The sequence below is a fragment of the Camelus bactrianus genome, chromosome 28 (genome assembly GCF_048773025.1).
Source record: "Camelus bactrianus isolate YW-2024 breed Bactrian camel chromosome 28, ASM4877302v1, whole genome shotgun sequence".
Taxonomy (NCBI): Eukaryota; Metazoa; Chordata; class Mammalia; order Artiodactyla; family Camelidae; genus Camelus; species Camelus bactrianus.
Genome location: NC_133566.1, coordinates 1,963,926 through 1,984,957, shown reverse-complemented (window position 1 = coordinate 1,984,957; position 21,032 = coordinate 1,963,926). Strand labels below are relative to the sequence as shown.

General features: G+C 47.0%; 1 pseudogene; it reads right to left on the bottom strand.

Moving 5' to 3' along the window:
* Window positions 1-277: 277 nt before the first annotated feature.
* LOC141575394 (E3 ubiquitin-protein ligase HERC2-like) lies at window positions 278-9,304 on the bottom strand (annotated as a pseudogene).
* Between the last annotated feature and the right edge of the window lie 11,728 nt (window positions 9,305-21,032).

Here is a 21,032-nt window from a genome sequence, read left to right as displayed (position 1 = left end):
GTTTACACCAGTTGATGAGAAGCCAACCCCCAGTGCTTCCCTGCCTAGGTACCATGGCCTTTCCCAAGCCCCGCATTCTGCTGAGTCATGGACCCCCACTTGTATTTCAGTGTCAAGACTGAGGCTTTCACACAACTTTACCACCAATCTTGCCTTTATGTGAGGAGAACTTGGTGGAGGACAGCCTAGAGATTCCAATAAAAAATGAACTACAGTTAGCATTCATTTCTGGGAACTGTAAAGATCTCACTCAGAAGCAGATGAAGAATGTTCTTACCTACAAGTTCCACGTGAATGTACCTAACCCAGGAAGTGCTTCTTTCTGCTGCCAACCACACTGCACACTGAGGTCATGTAATCCACCTCTATCAATTTGATAATTTTGCCCACATCCCCTTCACAAACTTCTTCATCTGTTCAACAGCATCTAGCCATCATTCCTACCTAAAATTAAAATTAAATGTAAAAAGTCTAGTCCAGTGTATAGATGAGTGATCAATTTTAAGTAGCAATATTCTATTTCTAAGGAAAGTTCCTATAGCACCCAGTATGATCTCAAAATCATTTCTCAATACATAGAACCAGGGCTCTTTAGAAAGCTGCCTGTCTTGATCTCTGGGGGAGGAAATACGTAACATGAGCCTAGGTCCATGTGTGCCATAAAGCAAGGGAGCAGTCAAAAACTAATGGCTCCACACAAAAACTACTAAAGCTGATAAATGAATTTGGCAAGGTAGCAGGATACAAGATTAACATACAGAAGTCAGCTGCATTTCTTTATACTAACAATGAAATATCCAAAAAGGAAAGTAAAATTTAAAAGTCTCTTTTAAAATCACATGAAAAACAAAGACAAAACAACTTGGGAATAAACCTAACCAAGGAGGTGAAACACTTATATGTGGAAAACTACAACACACTGATTAAGGCAATCAAAGATGATTTAAAGAAATGGAAAGATATCCTATGCTCTTGGATTGGAAAAATTAATATTGTTAATATGGCCATAGTATCCAAAGCAACCTACAGATTTAATGGTGCCCCTATCAAATTACCCAGGACATTTTCCACAGAACTAGAACAAATAATCCTAAATTTTATATGGACTCCCAAATGACCCAATGGCCAAAGCAACATGGAACAAAAAGAATGAAGCTGAAGGAATAATCCTCCCAGACTTCAGACAATACTACAGAGCTACAGTAACCAAAACAGTGTGGTACTGGCATAAAAACACACACAGGGGTCAATGGAATAGAATTAGAGAGCCCACAGACCTATGGGGTCAATTAATCTTCAACAAAGGAGGCAAGAATATACAATGGAGAAAAGACAGTCTCTTCAGCAAGTGGTGTTAGGAAAACTGGACAGCAGCATGGAAATCAATGATGTTATTTAGGACACTTCCTCACACCATACACAAAAATAAATTCAAAATGGCTTAAAGACTTAAATATAAAAGAGGACACCATAAAAATCCAGAAGAGAACACAGGTAAAACATTCTCTGACATAAATTGTAGCAATGTTTTCCTAGATCTGTCTCTGAAAGCAATAGAAATAAAAGCAAAAATAAACAAATGGAACCTAATCAAACTTACAAGATTTTGTACAACAAAGGAAACTAACAAAAATAAAAAGACAGCCTACGGGATGGGAGAAAATATTTGCAAATGATGCAAATGATAAGGGCTGAATTTCAAGAACATACAAACAGCTCAAACGGTTACCAGAGGGGCAAGGGGGTGGGGAGGGTAAGTTGGGAGTCTAAGTACTAACTACTAATACTAATACTACTAGCACAGATACTAAAATAGATGAACAACAAGGTCCTACTGTACAGCTCAGGGAACTACATTCAGTATCTTGTAGTAACCTGCAAAGGAAAAGAATGTACATGGGTGACTGAAACAATACGCTGCACACCAGAAACTGACACAGCATTGTAGAGACTATACTTAAATTAAAACAAAAGAAAGATCAGTGGGTTCCCACATGATCAAGAGGAAAAATGGCTAAAACACATCAAATCCATAATAGCCAATAAATTCATCATAATGATAATAGACAAAACAAAGGTTCTTGGTCACCTTTACAAGTACCAGGCACCAATTCATCATTCTGAAAATTGGTAACGCACGCAAGCAAGCAAGCAAACAAAAAACAGCCACTATTTTGCCTTTCCTATATGAACTATATTATAGGACCAGAATTCATAAGAAAGTTTTTTTTTAAAGGACACAACTCCAGCTAATAAATTTGGGGGGGATGACAAAGTTTGTGACGGATCTAGAAGGCGATATGAACAACATTAACAGAGAATAGATGGTGAAAACCAGCAATGCTGTGTGCTGGCACCTACAATACATTCCTGCTCAGGGCAGCCTGAGCCCAACCACTTTGCAGCCCTCGCTCTGAATGTACAGGAGACACAGAGGAGAGGGAGGAAGGCTGTGGGTCAATGTAGTTTTAGCACAAATGAATGGCATGAAAAGGAAAAAAGGAGGGAGGAACTATTCTAGGTTAAAAAACACTTCATGGACCTATCACCCAAATGTATGGTATATGATCTTGTTAGTATCAAAATTCAAAGGAATTACTATAGAAAGCCGTTTTTGAGAAAATCGGGAAAATCTGAGCAAGCATTAGCTATGAGATGACAGTGAGGAATCACTGTTCACTTTGTCAGGCAATGTTAGGAAACTGTAAGGTCATTATATTAAAAATAAAAGCCTTATCTATATGGGATACATATTCACATATCAACAGGTAGAATGAGATGACTTCTGGGACATTCTCTGAAGTGTACTGACTAGAACAAAAGAATTAAAGGAGGAAAATGAAGGATTTAGGGTTGAAAAAACATAACTAAATTTTTGAAATTAGATGGCAATGAGAATGATATTTTTTACAAAAGATGGAGGAGTGTATAACTCAGTGGCAGAGTGTGTGTTTAGCATGCACATGGTCCTGGGTTCAATCCCAGTGTCTCCATTAAATAAAATAAATAAATAAACCTAACTACGTTGGTCTCCCCTCAAAAGCAAAAACAGGCTGTGAAAGTATCCAAAAGGGGGATGACCAAGAAGCACAGGACCCTGTGCCACGTCACTATGGACAAGCCCCCTTTTGTTCTGTGGTGCTGGCCCCCCACTCTGCTGCTCCTCTGTCCTCTCTCCAGACACAGAGGCCTCCCTGCTGGCTGCTATGCCCTCCTCTGCCAGGTCTCTGATTTTCTGAGATGCTTACACATTTGTTGAATGAAAACCTCAGCCAGGCTCCAGCCTGAGACAATTACTCACCTGATTATTCTTTCTCACATACACAGCATAATCATCATTACTCAGGAAATCAGCCCGTTTTTCGTTAAGTCTGGGTCTCGGTTATGACAGCACCGGTAGACTACAAAAGAGAAGCACATTTCTAAAAATGGTGAACCAGATAAACCTACTTAAAGAAGTATGTGAAATCTCTAACATTAAAAAAGAAAGTGTGAAATATTATGCTGTGTTTTCACTGTAAAATCCTTCATTTTTACAAGATTAATGGCAACATGACCTGCATGTCAGCATTGTCCAACAGAGACCCAACCATGGCCTACATGCCCAGAAGCAGGCACACACGGCACCCCATGGTGAGGACCACACGCCCAGCTGCGCATGGGCCTCTGATGGCCGCATTTCCCGGGAGGCCTACGAACATATAGATGGGCACTTTAAGCTGGAACACCCCCGTGGAAAACGCAGTACCTGGCAAGCCAGCAGCATTCCCAGGGGTGCCCGTGGGTGAGTTGAGTACAAACTTGATGTTCCTTCTAGGGAACCCTGTTTCCATGAGCTGGATCACAACAGGCAGAGCAGGACCTGGTGACAGCTGGTCCTTCTTCACTCTGATGGGGTGGACGTGCAGCACGGGGACAGGCATCATAGAGCTGCAGGTTTCACACACGGGGCTAGCCAGATGCATGGACTCCACAGCCAAACGCTGACACACAGCCAGCGCGGCGGCCTGGGCAAACGGGAGCGGAGCCGAGGGCCATCAGTTGGGGGGGAGCAGGGAGCCTAGGAAAATGGAAATTACGGACGACCACTCCCAACTGCAGTGCAGAAGTGTATTTCTATACTCAGTCCTACTGGGTATTTTTAGATGAATGGGTAGAGGAAAACTGTGATGGTTAAAAAGCTTCTTTGGCAGACAAAGAACCTACCTAGTAATTTAGCCAAATATCGATGTCCGTTAAGGAAATTTCACAGCCCTGAAATCTGAGCTCTGAGTGGCAACAAGCTGAGGGAGTGAACGCAGAGTGAGGGGCTCGAGGAGGCAAGAGAAGGGGACCCCTCCCTTCCCCATGACCAAGCTGTGCCCACAGTCTCCTGCTCTCTTCCATCTGTAGGACAGGTCACAGACAGCACAGAGCCACCACATGTGCCACCAAATCAACCCCCACCTACTGAGGAGTAACACAACCTCTCTGGGGATTAAACATGGTATAAAAAAATAAGGGGACTAAAGAATGTTGGGAAGCAAATTGCAATGATTTGATGAGTGCACGCATCACCAGGGCCTGCAGCTGGGGACTGCCTGCCTCTGGGCTCCTCACCCCTCCCTGAACCACCTGAAACTCCCTGCTCATCCATTCTACTTCTCATAGTGCTTAGGCTCGCTGTTTGTTTTAAACTGACCACTTGAGGAAGGAATTAGGGAGAAACAGAAGACATCATTGAGCCTTCCAGTGCTTAGGAAGGGTCAGAATCCTAGGGTTTTGCTGTGAAGTCTGAATAACTCAGAAGTGACAGGCTCCATCCTAAAAGCTTGTAATTCAGAACCAGTTCAAGCTAGGAGTTCCAGTTCTGGCAGTAAGAAGCAGACTAGACTAAGCCTCTGCTGATAACATTTGTGAATTCTGGACAGAGTATTTTTAAAAAACATTTGAAGGCAGGCCCTGGAGAAAACAGGGACAGGTGTGACCCTGACAACAGGGAGGTCCTGGGCAAGTCGTGACAGGGGCGGCACTCCTGGACTGCAGTCAGAGGCCTGCCGGAGCAAGCAGGGTGCAGAAGGAACACGAAGTGCACGGGCAGACTACCCGCGACTCCTTGGCTGACCACAAAGCTGAGCCCAGCACAAAGGAACTGCGGGCAGGCCCAGGGCTAAGGAGACGGCACGAGGTCCCAGTCCAACCACGTTTGAGCGCAGAGGTCATGATGTAGAGGTTTCCACTGAAACCTAAGAAGACATTATAAATCCTGTAGAATTAGAGACCAGGAACCAGGACTGAGGGCAAAACAAAAATAAACTATCACCAAAAAGTCTAGAATCAAGCCTCGAAAGACTGAGGAAAACTGCCAGGCACTGAACTGTCTGCAAAAATAAAGCTCCGTGTTCTCCAGAGGACGTGACAGAGCCCAGAGGCCACACAGCGTAATACCCAAGCCACCCAGCACACAGCAACGTTGTTTAGACGTGTGTAGAAGTAGAACCAGTAACTGACTATGACCAGCAGAACAAACCGATCAGTAGCAGACCAATGAGTGGCCCAAGTGTCAGAATTAGCAAATAAGAAATTTAATATAGCAATCAGACGTATGTTTAAAGATGTAAAGGTATCAAGGATGATATGTGTTTTAAGTGACACAAAGGGTGAAGAGATGAGGACCGTCAGGAGACCTGTAAAACTGTAACACAGGAACCATACGGAAACATGAGATCTGAAAGTATAAAGGATTCCTTGGACGGGTTACAGCAGATAAGACCCGATGAAGCTGCACACCTGACCTTTAAAACAGCTCTGTACAGCGAAACAAGCTGATTAACCAAGACACTCAAAATAGAAACTCACTAGCAATCCCCAGATGACAGCAGCAGTCTCAGAAAAGAACAAGAGAGCAGGACAGGAAAAAACACCCAGCAGGGGCTTGGGTGACTTTAACCGGCCTCTCACCTCAGGTGTTCAGACCTAACGAGCAGCTGGCACTTGGTGGGGGTCACAGAAGGCCCTGCACCCTCCTCCCCAGCTGCCCCCGTGCCCAGAATTTCCCGCCTTCTCCCTCTGCACCCGCCACTTCCTCACTCTGGATCCTGGCTCCACGCAGGGTCTTGGTCTCTGCGGATCTCTACTAAGGTGTTTTCTGCCTGCCAAATTGAGCCCTCAAGGTTTAATTTTTGTCTTTGATGTTTTGTCCAGAATTTCTGATGTACTGCACAGCAAGAAGGATTTAAAAATAAAAAAAAAATCTAGTTCTCCATGTGGTGGGCCATGGAAGTTCCCATTATGACTAGACCTGGTCTGATGTCCTCTCTTCAGTGAGAAGATGCCCACAGTCCACCCCCGAGTATGCGGTGCAGCACGTGCTTGGAACCTGAGCGCCTGGCTTCAACAGAGCAGGCTTAGGAAAGTCTCTGGCGTAAGTGAAACAATCCAGCAAGAGCCATCTTCCTAGGCTTCACGGGGCTCTTTCAATGACACTGTTTCCTGGGAAAAGATTCCTCCAAGAACACTTGAGCAATGAACCCATGCTGAATCCAGCTGACCTTTCCAAATAATTCACAGAAATTCAAAATAAGATTAAAATTTAACTCATTCATTCTTTAACCAGTATTATAACATTCTATGACAATCATGCTTAAAACCTACCTAGTCATAAGAATTATTTTGGCATATTTAAAATTCAGACTATATCCTTAAGGAAATCTACCTACACATCTACCAAAAAAAAAAAAAAAAGTTGACAATCTTTTGTGCTGGATAAAAACTGCCAAGGCTACTACTGACTGTACCTCAAGCTCCTGTTTGTCAAATATGGCCTCACCAGAGACAGCTGGGTGGCCGAGGCCAGTGACTGCTGTAAGAGGATCACTGGGGGCTGCAGGCCTTCAGGAGACATGTCCCCAAGGTCAGGGGACGCAGCTGCTCCATCATCTGAATTTAAAAACAAAATAGGAATGACACTGCATTTTTAACCACAAACATCTCTTTACTATTTTCTTTTTAACTATTTTTTAATGAACTACAGTCAGTTACAACGTGTCCATTTCTGGTGTACAGCACAATGTCCCAGTCATGTGTATACATACATACATATATTCGTTCTCATGTTCTTTTTCATTAAAGGTTATCATAGGATATTGAATATAGCTCCCTGTGCTATACAGAAGAAATCTGTTTTTTTTTTTTTAAAACACAGTGCACTGAGCATGTTAAACCAGATACATGATTTCTACCTCATCAAGCATTAACCAACCAAAATTTTCAAGGCTTTTCCACTCCCTGCTTTCTGGCCTCTGTCCTTCTTTAGTTCTTCTGTCTGTCTCTTTAGACCCAACCAAAGCGACCTCCCAGACTTCTGCCCTTGGTCCAGTTCGGGTCCCTTCTCTGCCTTGGTGAGCACTCACTGCTTCAGAAATCCCAGCTCTGAACACTCCCAAGTGTGCTGTGGCCCCAGGGCTTGCTCTCTTTCCCTTCGTTCACACCATAAACTGACACCAATTCCAAATGTGTCATGTGGTCAGGGTGATGTCTACTGTCTTCATCTGAGCAGCTCTGGGTGAGGTGTCTGGCACTTCTCAATTGCCCTCAGCCCACTGATACAATTTCAACTTAATCCTTTAGTCCAGGGGTTGTAAATATTTTTTGAAGAGCCAGGGAGTAAACAGTTCAGGCTTACTGACCACAGGGTCTGTCACAGCCACTCAAACTCAGCCGCTGAAGGCTGAAAGTGGCCAGAGATGACATGTAAACAGGAAGGCATGGCTGTGTTTGTATAAAGCTGTGGTGGGCTGTCAAGCCCTGTGCTGGACAGATCCATCTGGAGCTCTCGCTCTGCCCCGAGCATGGGATGGTAACCCCGATTCAGCACTGCTGTAGCTACTCACTAGGGTGACCACAGAACAGCCAGTCCAATTCCCTGGGCACCAATTAACTGACCCCTCCAGCTTTAGCCCCATGATCACTGATAAACCCTGCACTCCTTGCCAAGCTCAGTACCCAATACTCACTGATTACGCCTGTGCTCCTGCCACCTCCTCCCCCAGGACAGGGACTCCTCATCACCCTACAACCAGGGCCTGCCTCACCCCTCAAGTCTGCCCTCCCCAGCCCTCCACCACCAGCGTCCCCGGGACACGTGTGAACTGTGCTCAGACATCTCACAGCACACGAGCGTGTACCTTGGACAGAGCTACCTGCCTTCATTTTCTCTCCCCACCCCGACTCCAAAGAGTAAAAAAACCATAAACGAGGACTGTCTGGTTGCCCATAATATTTAGCACAATGTCTTTCAACAGTAGATAGTCCAAAATTTTTTCACAGCTTTGGGTTTTTTTCTATTTAAAATGATATGAGCTCATTCTAGAAAACTAAAGCCATACAGAACAGTACAAAGAAAATGAAGTCAACTGAAATTCTCCTGTCACTCTCTTTGGCAAATCTACAAACAGATAAGTACGCAGCAGTGTACTTTTTTTTTTCTCATGTTCACGTTTCCATGGTAAGGGGCACACAAATGCACCACCACCGTGAACAGCACCAAGGTGTGCTGCCATTCTGGCACACCACCTAATAATGGGCACTGAGGTTTCTCCAGTTTTCAGCATAAACTCAAGACCAACAAAAAAAAAGCCACAATGAGCATCTATAAACACATTTCTTCATGTCTTTCCATGTGATCGATTCCCACAAGATGACTTCCTAATCAATGGACATACAGATATAGATACGTGTGCACATGCATTTTAAAGTCTAGCATGTCCTCAGATGCCCAGTGGACGGCTGTACCAACTTAAACCCCCAGCAGAGTGTCAGAGGAGACTCACTTCATGTGCACCGGGAACCATGTTAAAAATGCAGATCCTGACTTCTTAGGTCTGGGCTGCGGCCTGAGGGCCCACACCTCTAATAAGCTCCTATGTGCCACCGTCGCTGCTGGTCCTGGGGCCGCACTTTGACCATCGAGGCAGCAGAGCACTGTTTCCCTCCCTCCCCTCGGGCTTTGTCTTTCTCAATTGCGGTCTGTGTTTCATCAGTTCCTGGCCTGGTGGCACATCTTCCTTGTGCACATAGAAGCCATCTCTAGTTCCCCTTCTATGGGCCACCCGTACTTGTCTCTTGGCTGTTTTCTACTGGAGTTTTGCCTTTCTTACAGGTCTGTAAGGGCTCCTAGAAAGTCACCTGCGTGAGCAGCTGCCGCGTCCTGAACAGCTGGCTGAGACAGGATCCGCCTGAGCTGGTCCCGGTGGGAAAGCAGAGCGCAGCCCGCCTTCAGGACGCACAGCGTCAGCTCTGGCCCCTCAGCAGGCCCAGGTGTCATTGTCCTGGGGGAGAAAAGGCCTCAGCAGGGAGGGCGCAGGCTCTCCCCTCAGCAGAGGTCGGCCTTGGGGAGGGCGCTGCCCCGAGGGACTCATCTGAGCTTGCAAAGCCTGGCAGTGATGAAGGGCTTGCCCTTCCCCAGGCTGTGGGTGAGCATCCTCCTCCGCCCTGAGGTCTCCTCTGCCACGTGCTGCCTTAGGTCAGAGTGAGGATGCGATGGTTTAACACGGTTAGGGCCGTGTTAGCTATTTCTAGTATAATCAATTGTTTCCCAAGTCACTGAAATCACCCAGACACCTGTGTCATAAATAACATACTTTCACCTTTTCTTCCCATGACTCCTGCAACACAATTTTGTCAGATATTCACGACATACAGTTCTCTAATGTAAAGATCAAGGCACTCTGTAGAATTGTTAGAGCAGGCAGATAGCTAGATATGAGCAGAGAAAGGGGGACCCAGGCCAAATGGCAGGAACTGGGCAGAAACAAAGGGTACGGGCCAAATGCAGAAAACCCTACATCATGTAAGCACCAAGGGTCCCTGGGCAGAAAAGAAAGGCAGGAACATCTGGGCTGAAAAGCATTCTCACATTTTGGAGTGACAAGTGGCCTGGAGGCTGACAAAGAAAGGTGGGAAAAGGCAGGAATCTCCAGTGTCCCAATATAACTTTTCTCATTGTGCCCTCATTTCCAAAAAATTGGCCTTCCAGATTACAAGTCCCCATCAAGCACCAATGTCATGACACTTCCAATCTGGAATAAATATGGACAAAAATCCTTCTTCCCTTCAGAAAGGTAGAGTTGGGATGAAACCAGGAAATACGACCCCAAACCCTTCACTTCCTAATGAATATTCTGCCCGATCATTTGTACTCTATGTAACCAACTTGCCAAAGAAACTCAGCACAGCTGCTCACCTGAGCCCACCTGCTCTCCCCTTGAGAGTGTGCTGTCCATGCCTTAGTAAATCCTCACTTCACTTTCTTAACCACCGTGTCTCATCTGAATTCTTTCTGGGATGGTTCAAGAACCTGCATGCCGGTTACATCTACCGGCAACAGGATCTTATCTAATCAAATGACTGCAGTGATGTCCGTGGGCCAACGGAGGAACAGACCAGGGAAGCCGCCACAAAGATGCAGGCAGGCAACAAGGAGAGCCAGGCCAGTCGCAGCAGCAGCATCCAGAGCAGGAGATGCCGGAGGCCACAGTAGGCAGCATGGGGACATGGGGACTGGGGACGTGGGGACATGGGCACGGGAGGAGCCAGAGGTGCCTCCGGGGCACCGAGCTCGAATATCCAGCAGACAGGGTTATTCACCGTGACAGGAAATGCTGGCTAAGGGACAAGGTTAGCTGAACTGTGGACATGCTGTGGTTTACATGCACCTGGCCCTCCAGCCAGAGATGAGAACTGGAGAGCCATCATAAATGCTGTGGCAGGAATTACAGAATTGGGGAGAAATGGGTGAGAAAACTCAAGAGTGGGCAGAATGAGCCACAAGTGACAGACGCAACCACAGGGATGTCTAATGTGCAAAGAATAGTCAGGGAGAAGAATTCTGAAAGGACACATGAGAGGCAACGTTAGGGAACTGGAGAACAGCACCCCAGACCAAAGGCGGAGCTGGAGCAGGGCTGGCCTTGGTCTCGGACAGGCCACCACGGTCCACAGACACAAAGTGAGGCAGGTCCAGGCACACAGGCCCTGCCAGATCTGGCTGTGATGAGACCCGGAGCAACACTCAAGAAGGGCAACTAGACTGGGGGCCTCAGCTGGGGGGTCAATGTGCAGGGAGAGAACACAGACTTCTCTTCAAAAAGCGTGTGCAGAATAAACGCTGGCACCGGGAGGTGGGGAGGCCTGGGGGTTCTCTGGGTGCCACCCCCACCATGGCATCATTCTTGGTGTCACACACACTCATCACCACGCCCGCTGTCACTCAACCAGTGGTCAGTCCATCTGAACCCAAAGACTTCGGCAGTGACAGACCTGCTCTGACAAAACAAGATGTTGTTCAAATAATACTAGTTAAGATGCAGATCTTTCATCAAGAAGTGCGTGTACTGACCTGCAAAACCCCGCTTAGGTGATTTCTTTATTTTGTGCTTTTCCAATCTGCTGCCAGCGAGGTTCACCAACTGAGCCCAGACGGAGATCCCGGGCTCCGTGAAGCGCAAGTCGGTGCCGCTGAACGCCGGGCAGGGAGCTGAAGATGGAGCGCAGGAGCCTTCAATGTGTGTCCAGTGAGCAGAACACATGGACGTTCTGGAAGCTGTCAGAGCCTTGAGTCCTAAATCTGAAACACCACATGTAGATGTAAGTCTTTTTACATCTGAAAATAATGTTAAAGGATGACACTGGAGGCAAGACAAAGACTTACATGCGCAGTAAATAGAAACTAAATTAATTTTTTCTTTACCAACGTGTCAGCAATAATTACATCAGGGTGGTGGTTACTAAATTTTTAGGTATTTTCTACAACATGCACATGTTCCTGTAATTATCAAAAACAGTATTTTATTGAAAGATATGGTCAAATCTTAGTTGGGTTACATCAAAGTAATATAAATCACTTTCTCTATGTATCCCTAATTCACAGGTTTAACATGACACCAGCTGCCACACAAACCATGTCACTCAACGTGATTATTATGGATTTCGTACATGAACAAAGCTCATTTAAGGGAATCATTTTCAGGGTTTTTTTTGAAAGTTGAGCTGTTCGATAAGAAATAAATGTCATTAATTCACAGTTTAAAAATAATGAAAACTAACATACTTCCACAGTACCTTCTAAGTAGCTAATGCCCTTTCAAGTCTTTTTGAGGCTAAAATAAGACAAATGAGCTACTAATCTATGTAATCCTGTGAGATAGGTCCCATTCACCACTGGGGTGCGAGATGAAAAAGAAAGGCGGACATGCTTTCTGAATTTGGATGGCGTCCTAGAAGGCAGACATAAACGGCCAGAATCAAGTTCTTCCCACTTCACCCAGGAACTGAACACAGGTTCACTACTGACTTCAGTTGGTTCAGGGGGCACACATGACAGGCGCACATGTCACAGAGCTGCATGGTGATCCTGCCCTTCGGGGTGATGGGAGTCACAGTGCCTTCTCCAAACTCCTGTGCGTGACTTGTCCTTCCAGGTGCAACTGACTGTCGATGCCTCCTCCCACAGCCAGGACTGCCATGAGGCCCCCCACCTCTGGGTCCTCAGAGTCAGGAAACTAGCCCTCCCACAGGGCCTAGAGCAGACAGAGAGCAAGCTTGGGGAGCGGAGTCCAGGGCGCTGCCTGCTTCTTACAATTAAGCTGAATTCATTTCTAGATTAATTTCTTCATCCTTTTTTTCCAGGAACAAAATATTTAAAAATATATCTTTGAATAAAATGCAGTGTTTAAGGGGGGAAGGTAGAGCTAAAGTGCGAGAGCACATGCTTGGCACACACAAGGCCCTGGGTTCAATCCCCAGTACTTCCATCGAAAAACAAAATAAATAAACAAACCTAATTACATACCCCCTGAAAAAAAAATTTAAAAAACCCAAAAATAAACAGAGACTTTAAAAAGGGAATTTCAAAGGGAAATCAACATCCTACAGGGAAACCCCAGCAGAGGTGAAAGGCACGCGGCCCCCACCCCCTCGGCCAGCTTCCTGGCACCCCCGCCTGCTGGGGGGCCTGCCAGAGCCAGGCGGTGCTGCTGGGCGCCCACCTTCTACAAAGAAGCACTCAGCACAACCTTTGCTTTTAATTGACCTCCATCACGTTATTTTCAAGGAGAAACTACTTCACGGCTATGTTACAATTTCACTGACTCAGTGGGAGAGGAACAGGAGACTTTTGAATCAGCTCAAAGGACTTTCTTTTGTCTTTTTGTTTTTTTTTGTGTGAGGGGAAGTAATTACGTTGATATATAAAATAAAAATATGGAGGTACTGAGGATTAAAGCCTGGACTTTGTGCATGCTAGGCACCCACTCTACCACTGAGCTCTACCCTCCCAAGGTACACTTTACACGTTAAAAATCTGTAAAGCACGTGTAGCAACTCAAACTCCTTAAGGAACTTCACCCACTCACCCTCCGTGTGCAGTAGGGAGACAACTCACAACTCCGACAGCAGTTCTCTGTGAGGGAACATACTACTGGTTTGAAATCTCACGTTTTAAACATCTTCCATGAGCTCATTCATATTTAATCTGTGTCCTAAATTCCCAGGCCAAGGCTAAGAAGTCTTCAAAGCAGAATGAGAGGAAGAGGTTTCCATGAGGTTTATCCAACTTGACTCTGACCTGACGATGACCCTGTCTGCTCCTCCCGGGGCCCCATTAGGGCACCTGGGGCTTCTGCTCCCTCCTGGCTGGCAGTGACCCTGGGGCGGGGCCGCATCCCCGTGACCTGCTCAGACCCCTGGACCAGCTGCTCTTCCCCAGCTCCCACGGCCCAGCCCTCCTGCTCTCCCGGCTTCCAGGGACACTGCCCTTCAGACCCACGCTCACTCTCACACTCAATCACTCTCACCCAGACACATGCATGGACACTCACACCCCAGCACAGTCACACATATGCCTGCTCAGTCATTCACACACCCAGTTACTCACACACATTCACTTGTTTCCTTCACATTCACACCCTCATAGACAAACTCACATGTACAAACTTACACATGCACTCAAGCCTGCACACACACACACACACACACACACACACACACTCGCTGCACTCACTTCCACCTCTCCACACTTAACACCCTCACATCCACATACTCAAACACTTTGGTGGGTTGAACTGTATCCCCCCAGAGTCATCTTCACCCAGAACCTCAGCTGTGACCTTATTTGAAAATGAACCCTTCACATGTATAACGAAGGTAAGGACTGAGATGACATTATACTGCATTAGGATGAACCCTAAATCCAATGAAAGCCCTTAGAAGAGGCAAATGACAGGGGAGGCGTCCAAGCGAAGATGAGGCAGACACTGGAATGCTGTTGCCACAAGCCGAGGAAGCCTGGGAGGACACGGACACACGCACCCACTCACACACGACAGCCTCACAGCCCGGTTCTGACTCTGTGGCCCACAGCACTCCCTGCATGCATGTCTTGTCCATCCTTGCCCTCTCTGCCAACGTGCACAGCAGTCCATGCAGAGTCTTGGTGGCTTCACTCTGCATGACTTCAGCATGGGCTCCAGCAGACAGAGTTTGCAGTAAATTAACAGTGCTGGTGAGCATCATTGCAGTGGGGTGAATGTTCCCTTCAATTTGTTAAAGCTTCTGAAAAAAAATCAAAATTAGAAACTACACTCCCAAATAAATGGGAAAGTGTCTCCACATGTAACTTAAGGGATTTGACTTCACATTCTTCTTTTCTTACTTTGGAAAGGAAGCAGCTCTTTATATTTGAAGATGAAATTCAAGGCCCACTAAATAAACACCCTATTCAGCTCCATCTCTACCTCCTTCAAAAGAACCAAGCCTTTTAAATACTTTTTAAAGCAATCTCAGCATACAGCTCAGAAGAACTAAAACAATTATAAAAACTCACTTCTCAGAAAAACAGCTCATCAAATGTCAAAAGCTGGTTGTTAATGAGCTGGCTGTGGGCAGGATGAAGATGAGGTGGCTGCCTCCATGGACGTGGAGCTAGGGGCACACATGTCCAGGCCACCTTCCTGTCACTTGGCCAGCCCTGCTCAGGCCGACTTCCTGAGTGAAGCCCCCTGGCAGAGAGCTGGAAGGAGGCGCACTTGACCAGGACATTGTCAGATGCAATGATAACATAACCCGCACTGACCCAGGCAGGTCCACGTGGCGTCACACACACTACTCCTAACCTGCCAAGGGCAGACGTCACCCGTGTACATCTGATGTGCGGAGTGGCACGCACACGGGGCAGGCACGCAGCACTGCCTCTGACACCTTCCACACCATTTTCTCTGATGAGCTCAGCCTCTCGGGTTTCCCCTCCTAACCATAAAAGTGATTTCTGAAGCCTGCCCGTGCTGTGAATACAGCTGACACTGGAGCCCCAAGAAAAATCGCTGGCCTCCTGGACGGTCTCACCAAGATCTCAACATCCCAAGGTCTGAAAAAGTCCTGAAGCCCTCCTCCCACACCCTGCACCTCCTTCACCTTGTGGTCACGCTAAACTCCCACCTCCACTTTCCCTCAGGTAGTAAAGTACTGACTTACTACTCGGCAATACATGCCTGACAGCGGGACCTCAGTGGGTAAGGTGACAGAAGGAAAAAGCTGTGCTCTGGTGGGGCAGGGTAACACCCACTCCTCCAGGCACTGGCTCACTACCTCAGACACCGGCTCAGGGCCCCCAGAAAGCCCGCCAGCTGCGAGGACACAGACAGCCCTGCCCTCTCCCTCCCACCACACTGTCTCCAAGGAAGACAGGAATCAAATCCAACAGAATCACCGGGGACCAGTTTAAAACTGACCTTCCGGGGAAGCCTGGTCTACAGAGATGCTCTCACTCCCAGATGAAAGGATGGCCGGCCAGCACGTGCCCACAGCTTGCCAGGCCCTCCGGCACCCACCGGAGTCATCTTCTGTGTCCGAGTCCTCTGTGGAGGGCTGCGTGGAGGCCAGCAGCTCCGCCAACTACAGGTCATACTTCCCCTCCTTTCCCATCCTGTATGAGTTGGTGTTGCCCGTGTCCCTCTGGACCATGATCCACCCGTCCTCTCCAAGTTCACCGATGACACAGCCAAGGCCAGGAGAAGGTCTGTCCTGGGGAAGCCAAAACAGAGACTGGTTAAGAGGGTCCAGGCCGGCCTGTCACATGAATATGGCCTGTAAGAGTGGCTGCAGCATTGGCACAGGCTGCGTGTCCATAGAGGGCTCCAGACCCGCTACAACACGTACAGCTCACGCCGTCACCACGCAGCTCACACCATCACTGCACAGCTGACACCGGGGCTAACTTGCCCATGCTCCTTTACCGAAGAGGTAGCTGGGAAGGTGTCACCTCAGTCGGCATCCTCTCTAAGCCAATGCAGAGATGAAACTTTCCAGCCTGGTCCTGCCACCCAGCTCCTTGGCCCCTGGACCCCTCTCGGGGCTTCACGAGGTCAGAACCTCAAAGAAGCACCAGCACCGCCTCATTCCCCCTCATTCTTCAGGTTTTCTCTGACCCTAGAGTGAACCTCCACCTCCCATTTCTATGAGTAAGAGCTGTTTTTAGGATGATGCTGCCTGTTCTGGACACCGATTCTGAGACGATTCTCAGGAGTCGTGTGCTTAAGAGTGAGGCTGAGAACACCAGGATGTGAGAAGGCAGCTCCACATCATAGGAAGGTGAACGCAGTCCTGCACGAGCGGCCAGGGCAGTGGTGCAGGGCCCGGCCCCTGACCTCCACCCGGGGTGATCCTGTAGAGACGTGGGAGGAAGGAGCTCGGGGTAGAAGACAAAAGGTGGGCACCCCCAAGCCAGCGCCTGCTGCCGCCCAGCCAGGGCGCTGACCGGCATGTGGCCATCAGCTCGTAGAGGCCACGCCAGAGCTTTCTCGACCCAATTATTCGGTTAAGGTGCGCTCTCTCCTGCTCACTGTCTCGTTTTGGGCTGCACCCCTAGTTGAGCCCATGCCAGGAGTTCTCTGAAAACAGTCCCCACTCCTCACAGACCTGATAGGGGCCCCACGACAGGCCGCTGCTGCTCCCTCCTTGTTTGGAGCCTCTAGTCACCTGCCTCGGAGTCGGTACTTTGTCATGAGTCAGTCACACACATCCTGAGAGAAGGTAGGGACTGACTCCAGGTTCCATCCAGCCAGGATGTGCAGAATATGACTAACATGCAGCTCATGTGTTTGGGTCAAATCTCTAAGCACCTGATCGCCCCATTTCCAGTCCACGCCTCTCATGACCCTGGTTCCGATCTTCATCACGGCAGTCAGCTCCAGGCCAGAAACCGGGAGCTGCACCGGGGCTGTTTCCTTCCGAGTCTCTCCCAGAACTGTAGCGGGAGATCCTCGGGCAGACTTGTTCACGGCTTCTTCAACATTATCACAGCTGGGGCCTATCGGAGCACCAAAAACAGCAGCTGAGCCAATCAGGAGTCACAGTTTCCTAATCTTAATATATTTTTAAAATAATTATTAAGTATTAATGAAGATAGTAACTTTAAAGACTCCATAGTGTATGTTTTTAATCAGTACAATAAATACTATGAAAAATTTGCTGATGAGAATTAAATTTTGGAAAACGCAAGGGGAGGACAAAATATCTAAATGTGTATCAGAAGTTGTAAAAGATAAAAAAATTTACTCAGAAAAGACATTTACTCTCTTTCTAGGGATTACGACCTGCTCCTTAAAAAACAAAATGCTCTAAAGTTAGAAAGACACGCACTGAGGGGGAGGTCAGCTCAGCGGCAGAGGGCACACTCAGCACACAGGCGGCAACGGGTTCAACAAGCCCTGGGACCTCCATTAAAATAAAGAAACCTAATTACCCCCTGCAAAAAACAATAGGTAGATGTAGATATATAAATTAAAAAAAAAAAACGAACAAATAGAATATTTTAAAAAAAGAAAAACATGCATCACGTATTTTTATTACAATAGAAAAAAGATAACCACCTCACTGTGTAACAGTGAGACATGAGCCAGCTTTAATTACGGTACTGGGAACAGACAAGCTAACAGAGCAGGCCCGAGACTGCTGTCCTTGGGAAGACCTGCTTGCAAGGCTGCCCTCCAGTGGCCTCTGATAACCTGGATTTTGCGAGGGCTCCCACCATCCCCTAACTGCCAAGAATGCGTCCCTGGGCCTCAACTGTCTGCATAGCCCACATGGTGTCTGCTGAAACCTGCTTCCTTCCAGGGGCTGGAACTTACCTGAGCGCCAGGCAGATGTGCCTACACGACCCGCCTCACTGAAAGCCCAGGGCACCGAGTCTCCCCACTGTGCCCGCGAAGACGACACTTCACATGTGTGCTCACAGCACCTTGCTGGGGGGACGAAGGGCATCCTGTGCGTCTCCCCTGGGAGAGGACGTCCGTCTTGTTTCCCCCAGACATTGCCCACATGCCTTCTCCCTTTGCTGATTTTGCTTTCTTCTCTTTCACTATACTAAATCTCAGCCCTGAGGATGACCATATCTAGAGTCCTGTGAGGCTTGTTAGTGAATCACTGAACCTGGGAGTGCGCTCAGGAACAGGGAGGGCAGAACTGGGATTCTCTAGAACAGCCCTGACTCAGTCAAGTGTTGCAAAAGCCTTGTTCAGTAAAAGGAAGAATGAAGGGTGGGACACGATGAATCTGGTCCCTGGTGGCCACGCAATCATCCACAGTATAAAACGAAGCTAAGCTGTCAGGTGAGAGAAGTAGAATGCACCAATGTATTTGAAATCAGTAAATGCAACCCCAGGAGTCGGCCTGCTGGCCTCAGTGAGGGAAAGTGCACCCCTGGTGACCCCGTGGTCTCCCTTCTCCCCCCAGGTGGGAGGAAAAAGCACCCCAACATTCCCAAAGATGGACCCGGGTGGGTCAAAAATGTTAAAGTTTGTGTCCCTCTCTCCTCCAAGAGGGAGAAGTAAAGATTATTCAATTCCAGGCCTGGCCGGGGAGAGTGTTGCTCAGTGGCGCAGGGTGCGCATGAGGTCCTGGGTTCAACCCCCAGTACCTCCATTAAAAAATGAATAAATTATATAATAAAACAATCCCAGGACTGAAGAAAAGCTTTAGATAAACTGGAGGAAAAAATCTTTTCTTCAGCCTCGCAGTGTCCCTGTGAGGCTCCAGGACAGGGAGGGGTGGCAGCTGTACTGTTAACCCTATAACTGCTGAATCTGCTGCTAAAGGTTTGAACACATTCTACGGTAAGAAAAAAGGAGTATTTTTTTTAAGTGGCCTTGTATTTTGTGGCTATTATATGTGAATGTATGCATAAAAGTCAATGTAAATTATATGCTTATCATTTCATATATGAAAGAGAAACCACCCTGATGAGGGAAAATGACAAATACAGATATGTATTCACTGGACACAATTCCCTGGTTTTTTACAGCCAGTAGCTGGGTTGGAATTTAAACTCGAGTGTGACTAGCAGAAAAAGCCCCCATAATTAATGATGTGTGCTATGATTTTTGAATGACATATGCAATGACTTTTGCATGATGGCCATTCTAATTGGTGTGAGATGATAACTTATCTAGTTTTAACTTGTATTTCCTTGATAATTAGCAACACTGAGCATTTTTTCATGTGCCTATTGGCCATTTGTATGTCTTCACTGGAGAATCGCTTGTTTATGTCTTTGCCCAGTTTGAATTGGGCTGTTTGTTTTTTGTTATTAAGATGTATGAGCTGTTAAACTTAAAGGCTAATTAAACTTATAGCAAAGGAAACTGCACAGCAAAGGAAACCATAAGCAAAACAAAACGACAACCTACAGAATGGGAGACAGTATCTGTAAATGATTCAACTGATAAACACTTAATTCCCAGAATATATAAACAGTTCATAAAATTTAATAACAAAAAACAAGCAACCCAATCCAACAATGGGCAGAAGACCTAAAGAAGCAATTCTGCAATGAAGACTACAAATGGCCAATAGGCACATGTAAAAATGCTCAGTATCACTAATTACCAGAGAAATGGAAATCAAAACTACAAAACACCAGTCAGAATGGCCGTCACTTCAAAGTTCATGCATGATAAATGCTGAAGAGGGTGTGGAGAAAAGGGAACTCTTACACTGCTGGCGGGAATGTAGTTTGGTGTAGCCATTATGGAAAACAGTATGGAATTTCCTCAAAAAACTAAAAATAGACTTACACTATGATCCAGCAATCCCACTTCTGGGTATATATTCAGAGGAAACTCCAATGCAAAAAGGTACCTGCACCCCAGTATTCATAGCACCACTATATATAATAGCCAAAACGTGGAAGCAACCTAAATGAAGAAACAGGTGACTGGATGAAGATGAACTAGTGTATTTATACAATGGAATACTACTCTGCCATTAAAAAGGTTAAAAGAGTGCTATTTGCAGCAATATGGATGGACCTAGAGATCATCATTCTTAGTGAAGTGAGCCAGAAAGAGAAAAATACCAAATGATATGACTCAGATGTGCAATCAAAAAAGGACAACACTATGAACTCATCTACAGAACAGAAACAGGTTCACAGACTTGGTTAACAATCTTATGGTTACCAGGGAAATGGGGTGGGAAGGGATAAATCTGGGAGTTTGAGATTTACAAATATTAGCCACTAAATGTACAACAGTTTTTTTTAAGTTTCTTCTGTATACCACAGAAACCTATGTTCAAAATCTGGTAGTAACCTATACTGGAAAAGCCACTACAGCCATCAACTGAGGAAGCAAGAGAAGAAAGAAGGAGAGTGAGTTACCCTAGGCTGGAGCCCGGTCCTCCTAAAGTCCTTTCCTGATGCTGACACTGCCTCCTGACCACACTGCACCCTCCTCCCAGGAGCAGGCTGACATGAACACATGCTTCCTGTGAACCTGGGGCAGCAGAGGCCGCCCCCAGGACAGGCCCCTGGGAGATGGAGCAAGTCCACTTGCCACCTGGAGGAGGGTCAGCACCCCTCCCCCCGCCGCCCTCTAACCGCAACCGCACCTGCCTTCCGGAGCCAACTGACCTGGAAAAGTGTCCCATGAACTTGGGGCTGTGGCAGGGAGAGGGGCACTGCCCTTGGCAAACTGGTCGATTTGTCCCCATCTTCCCCGCAG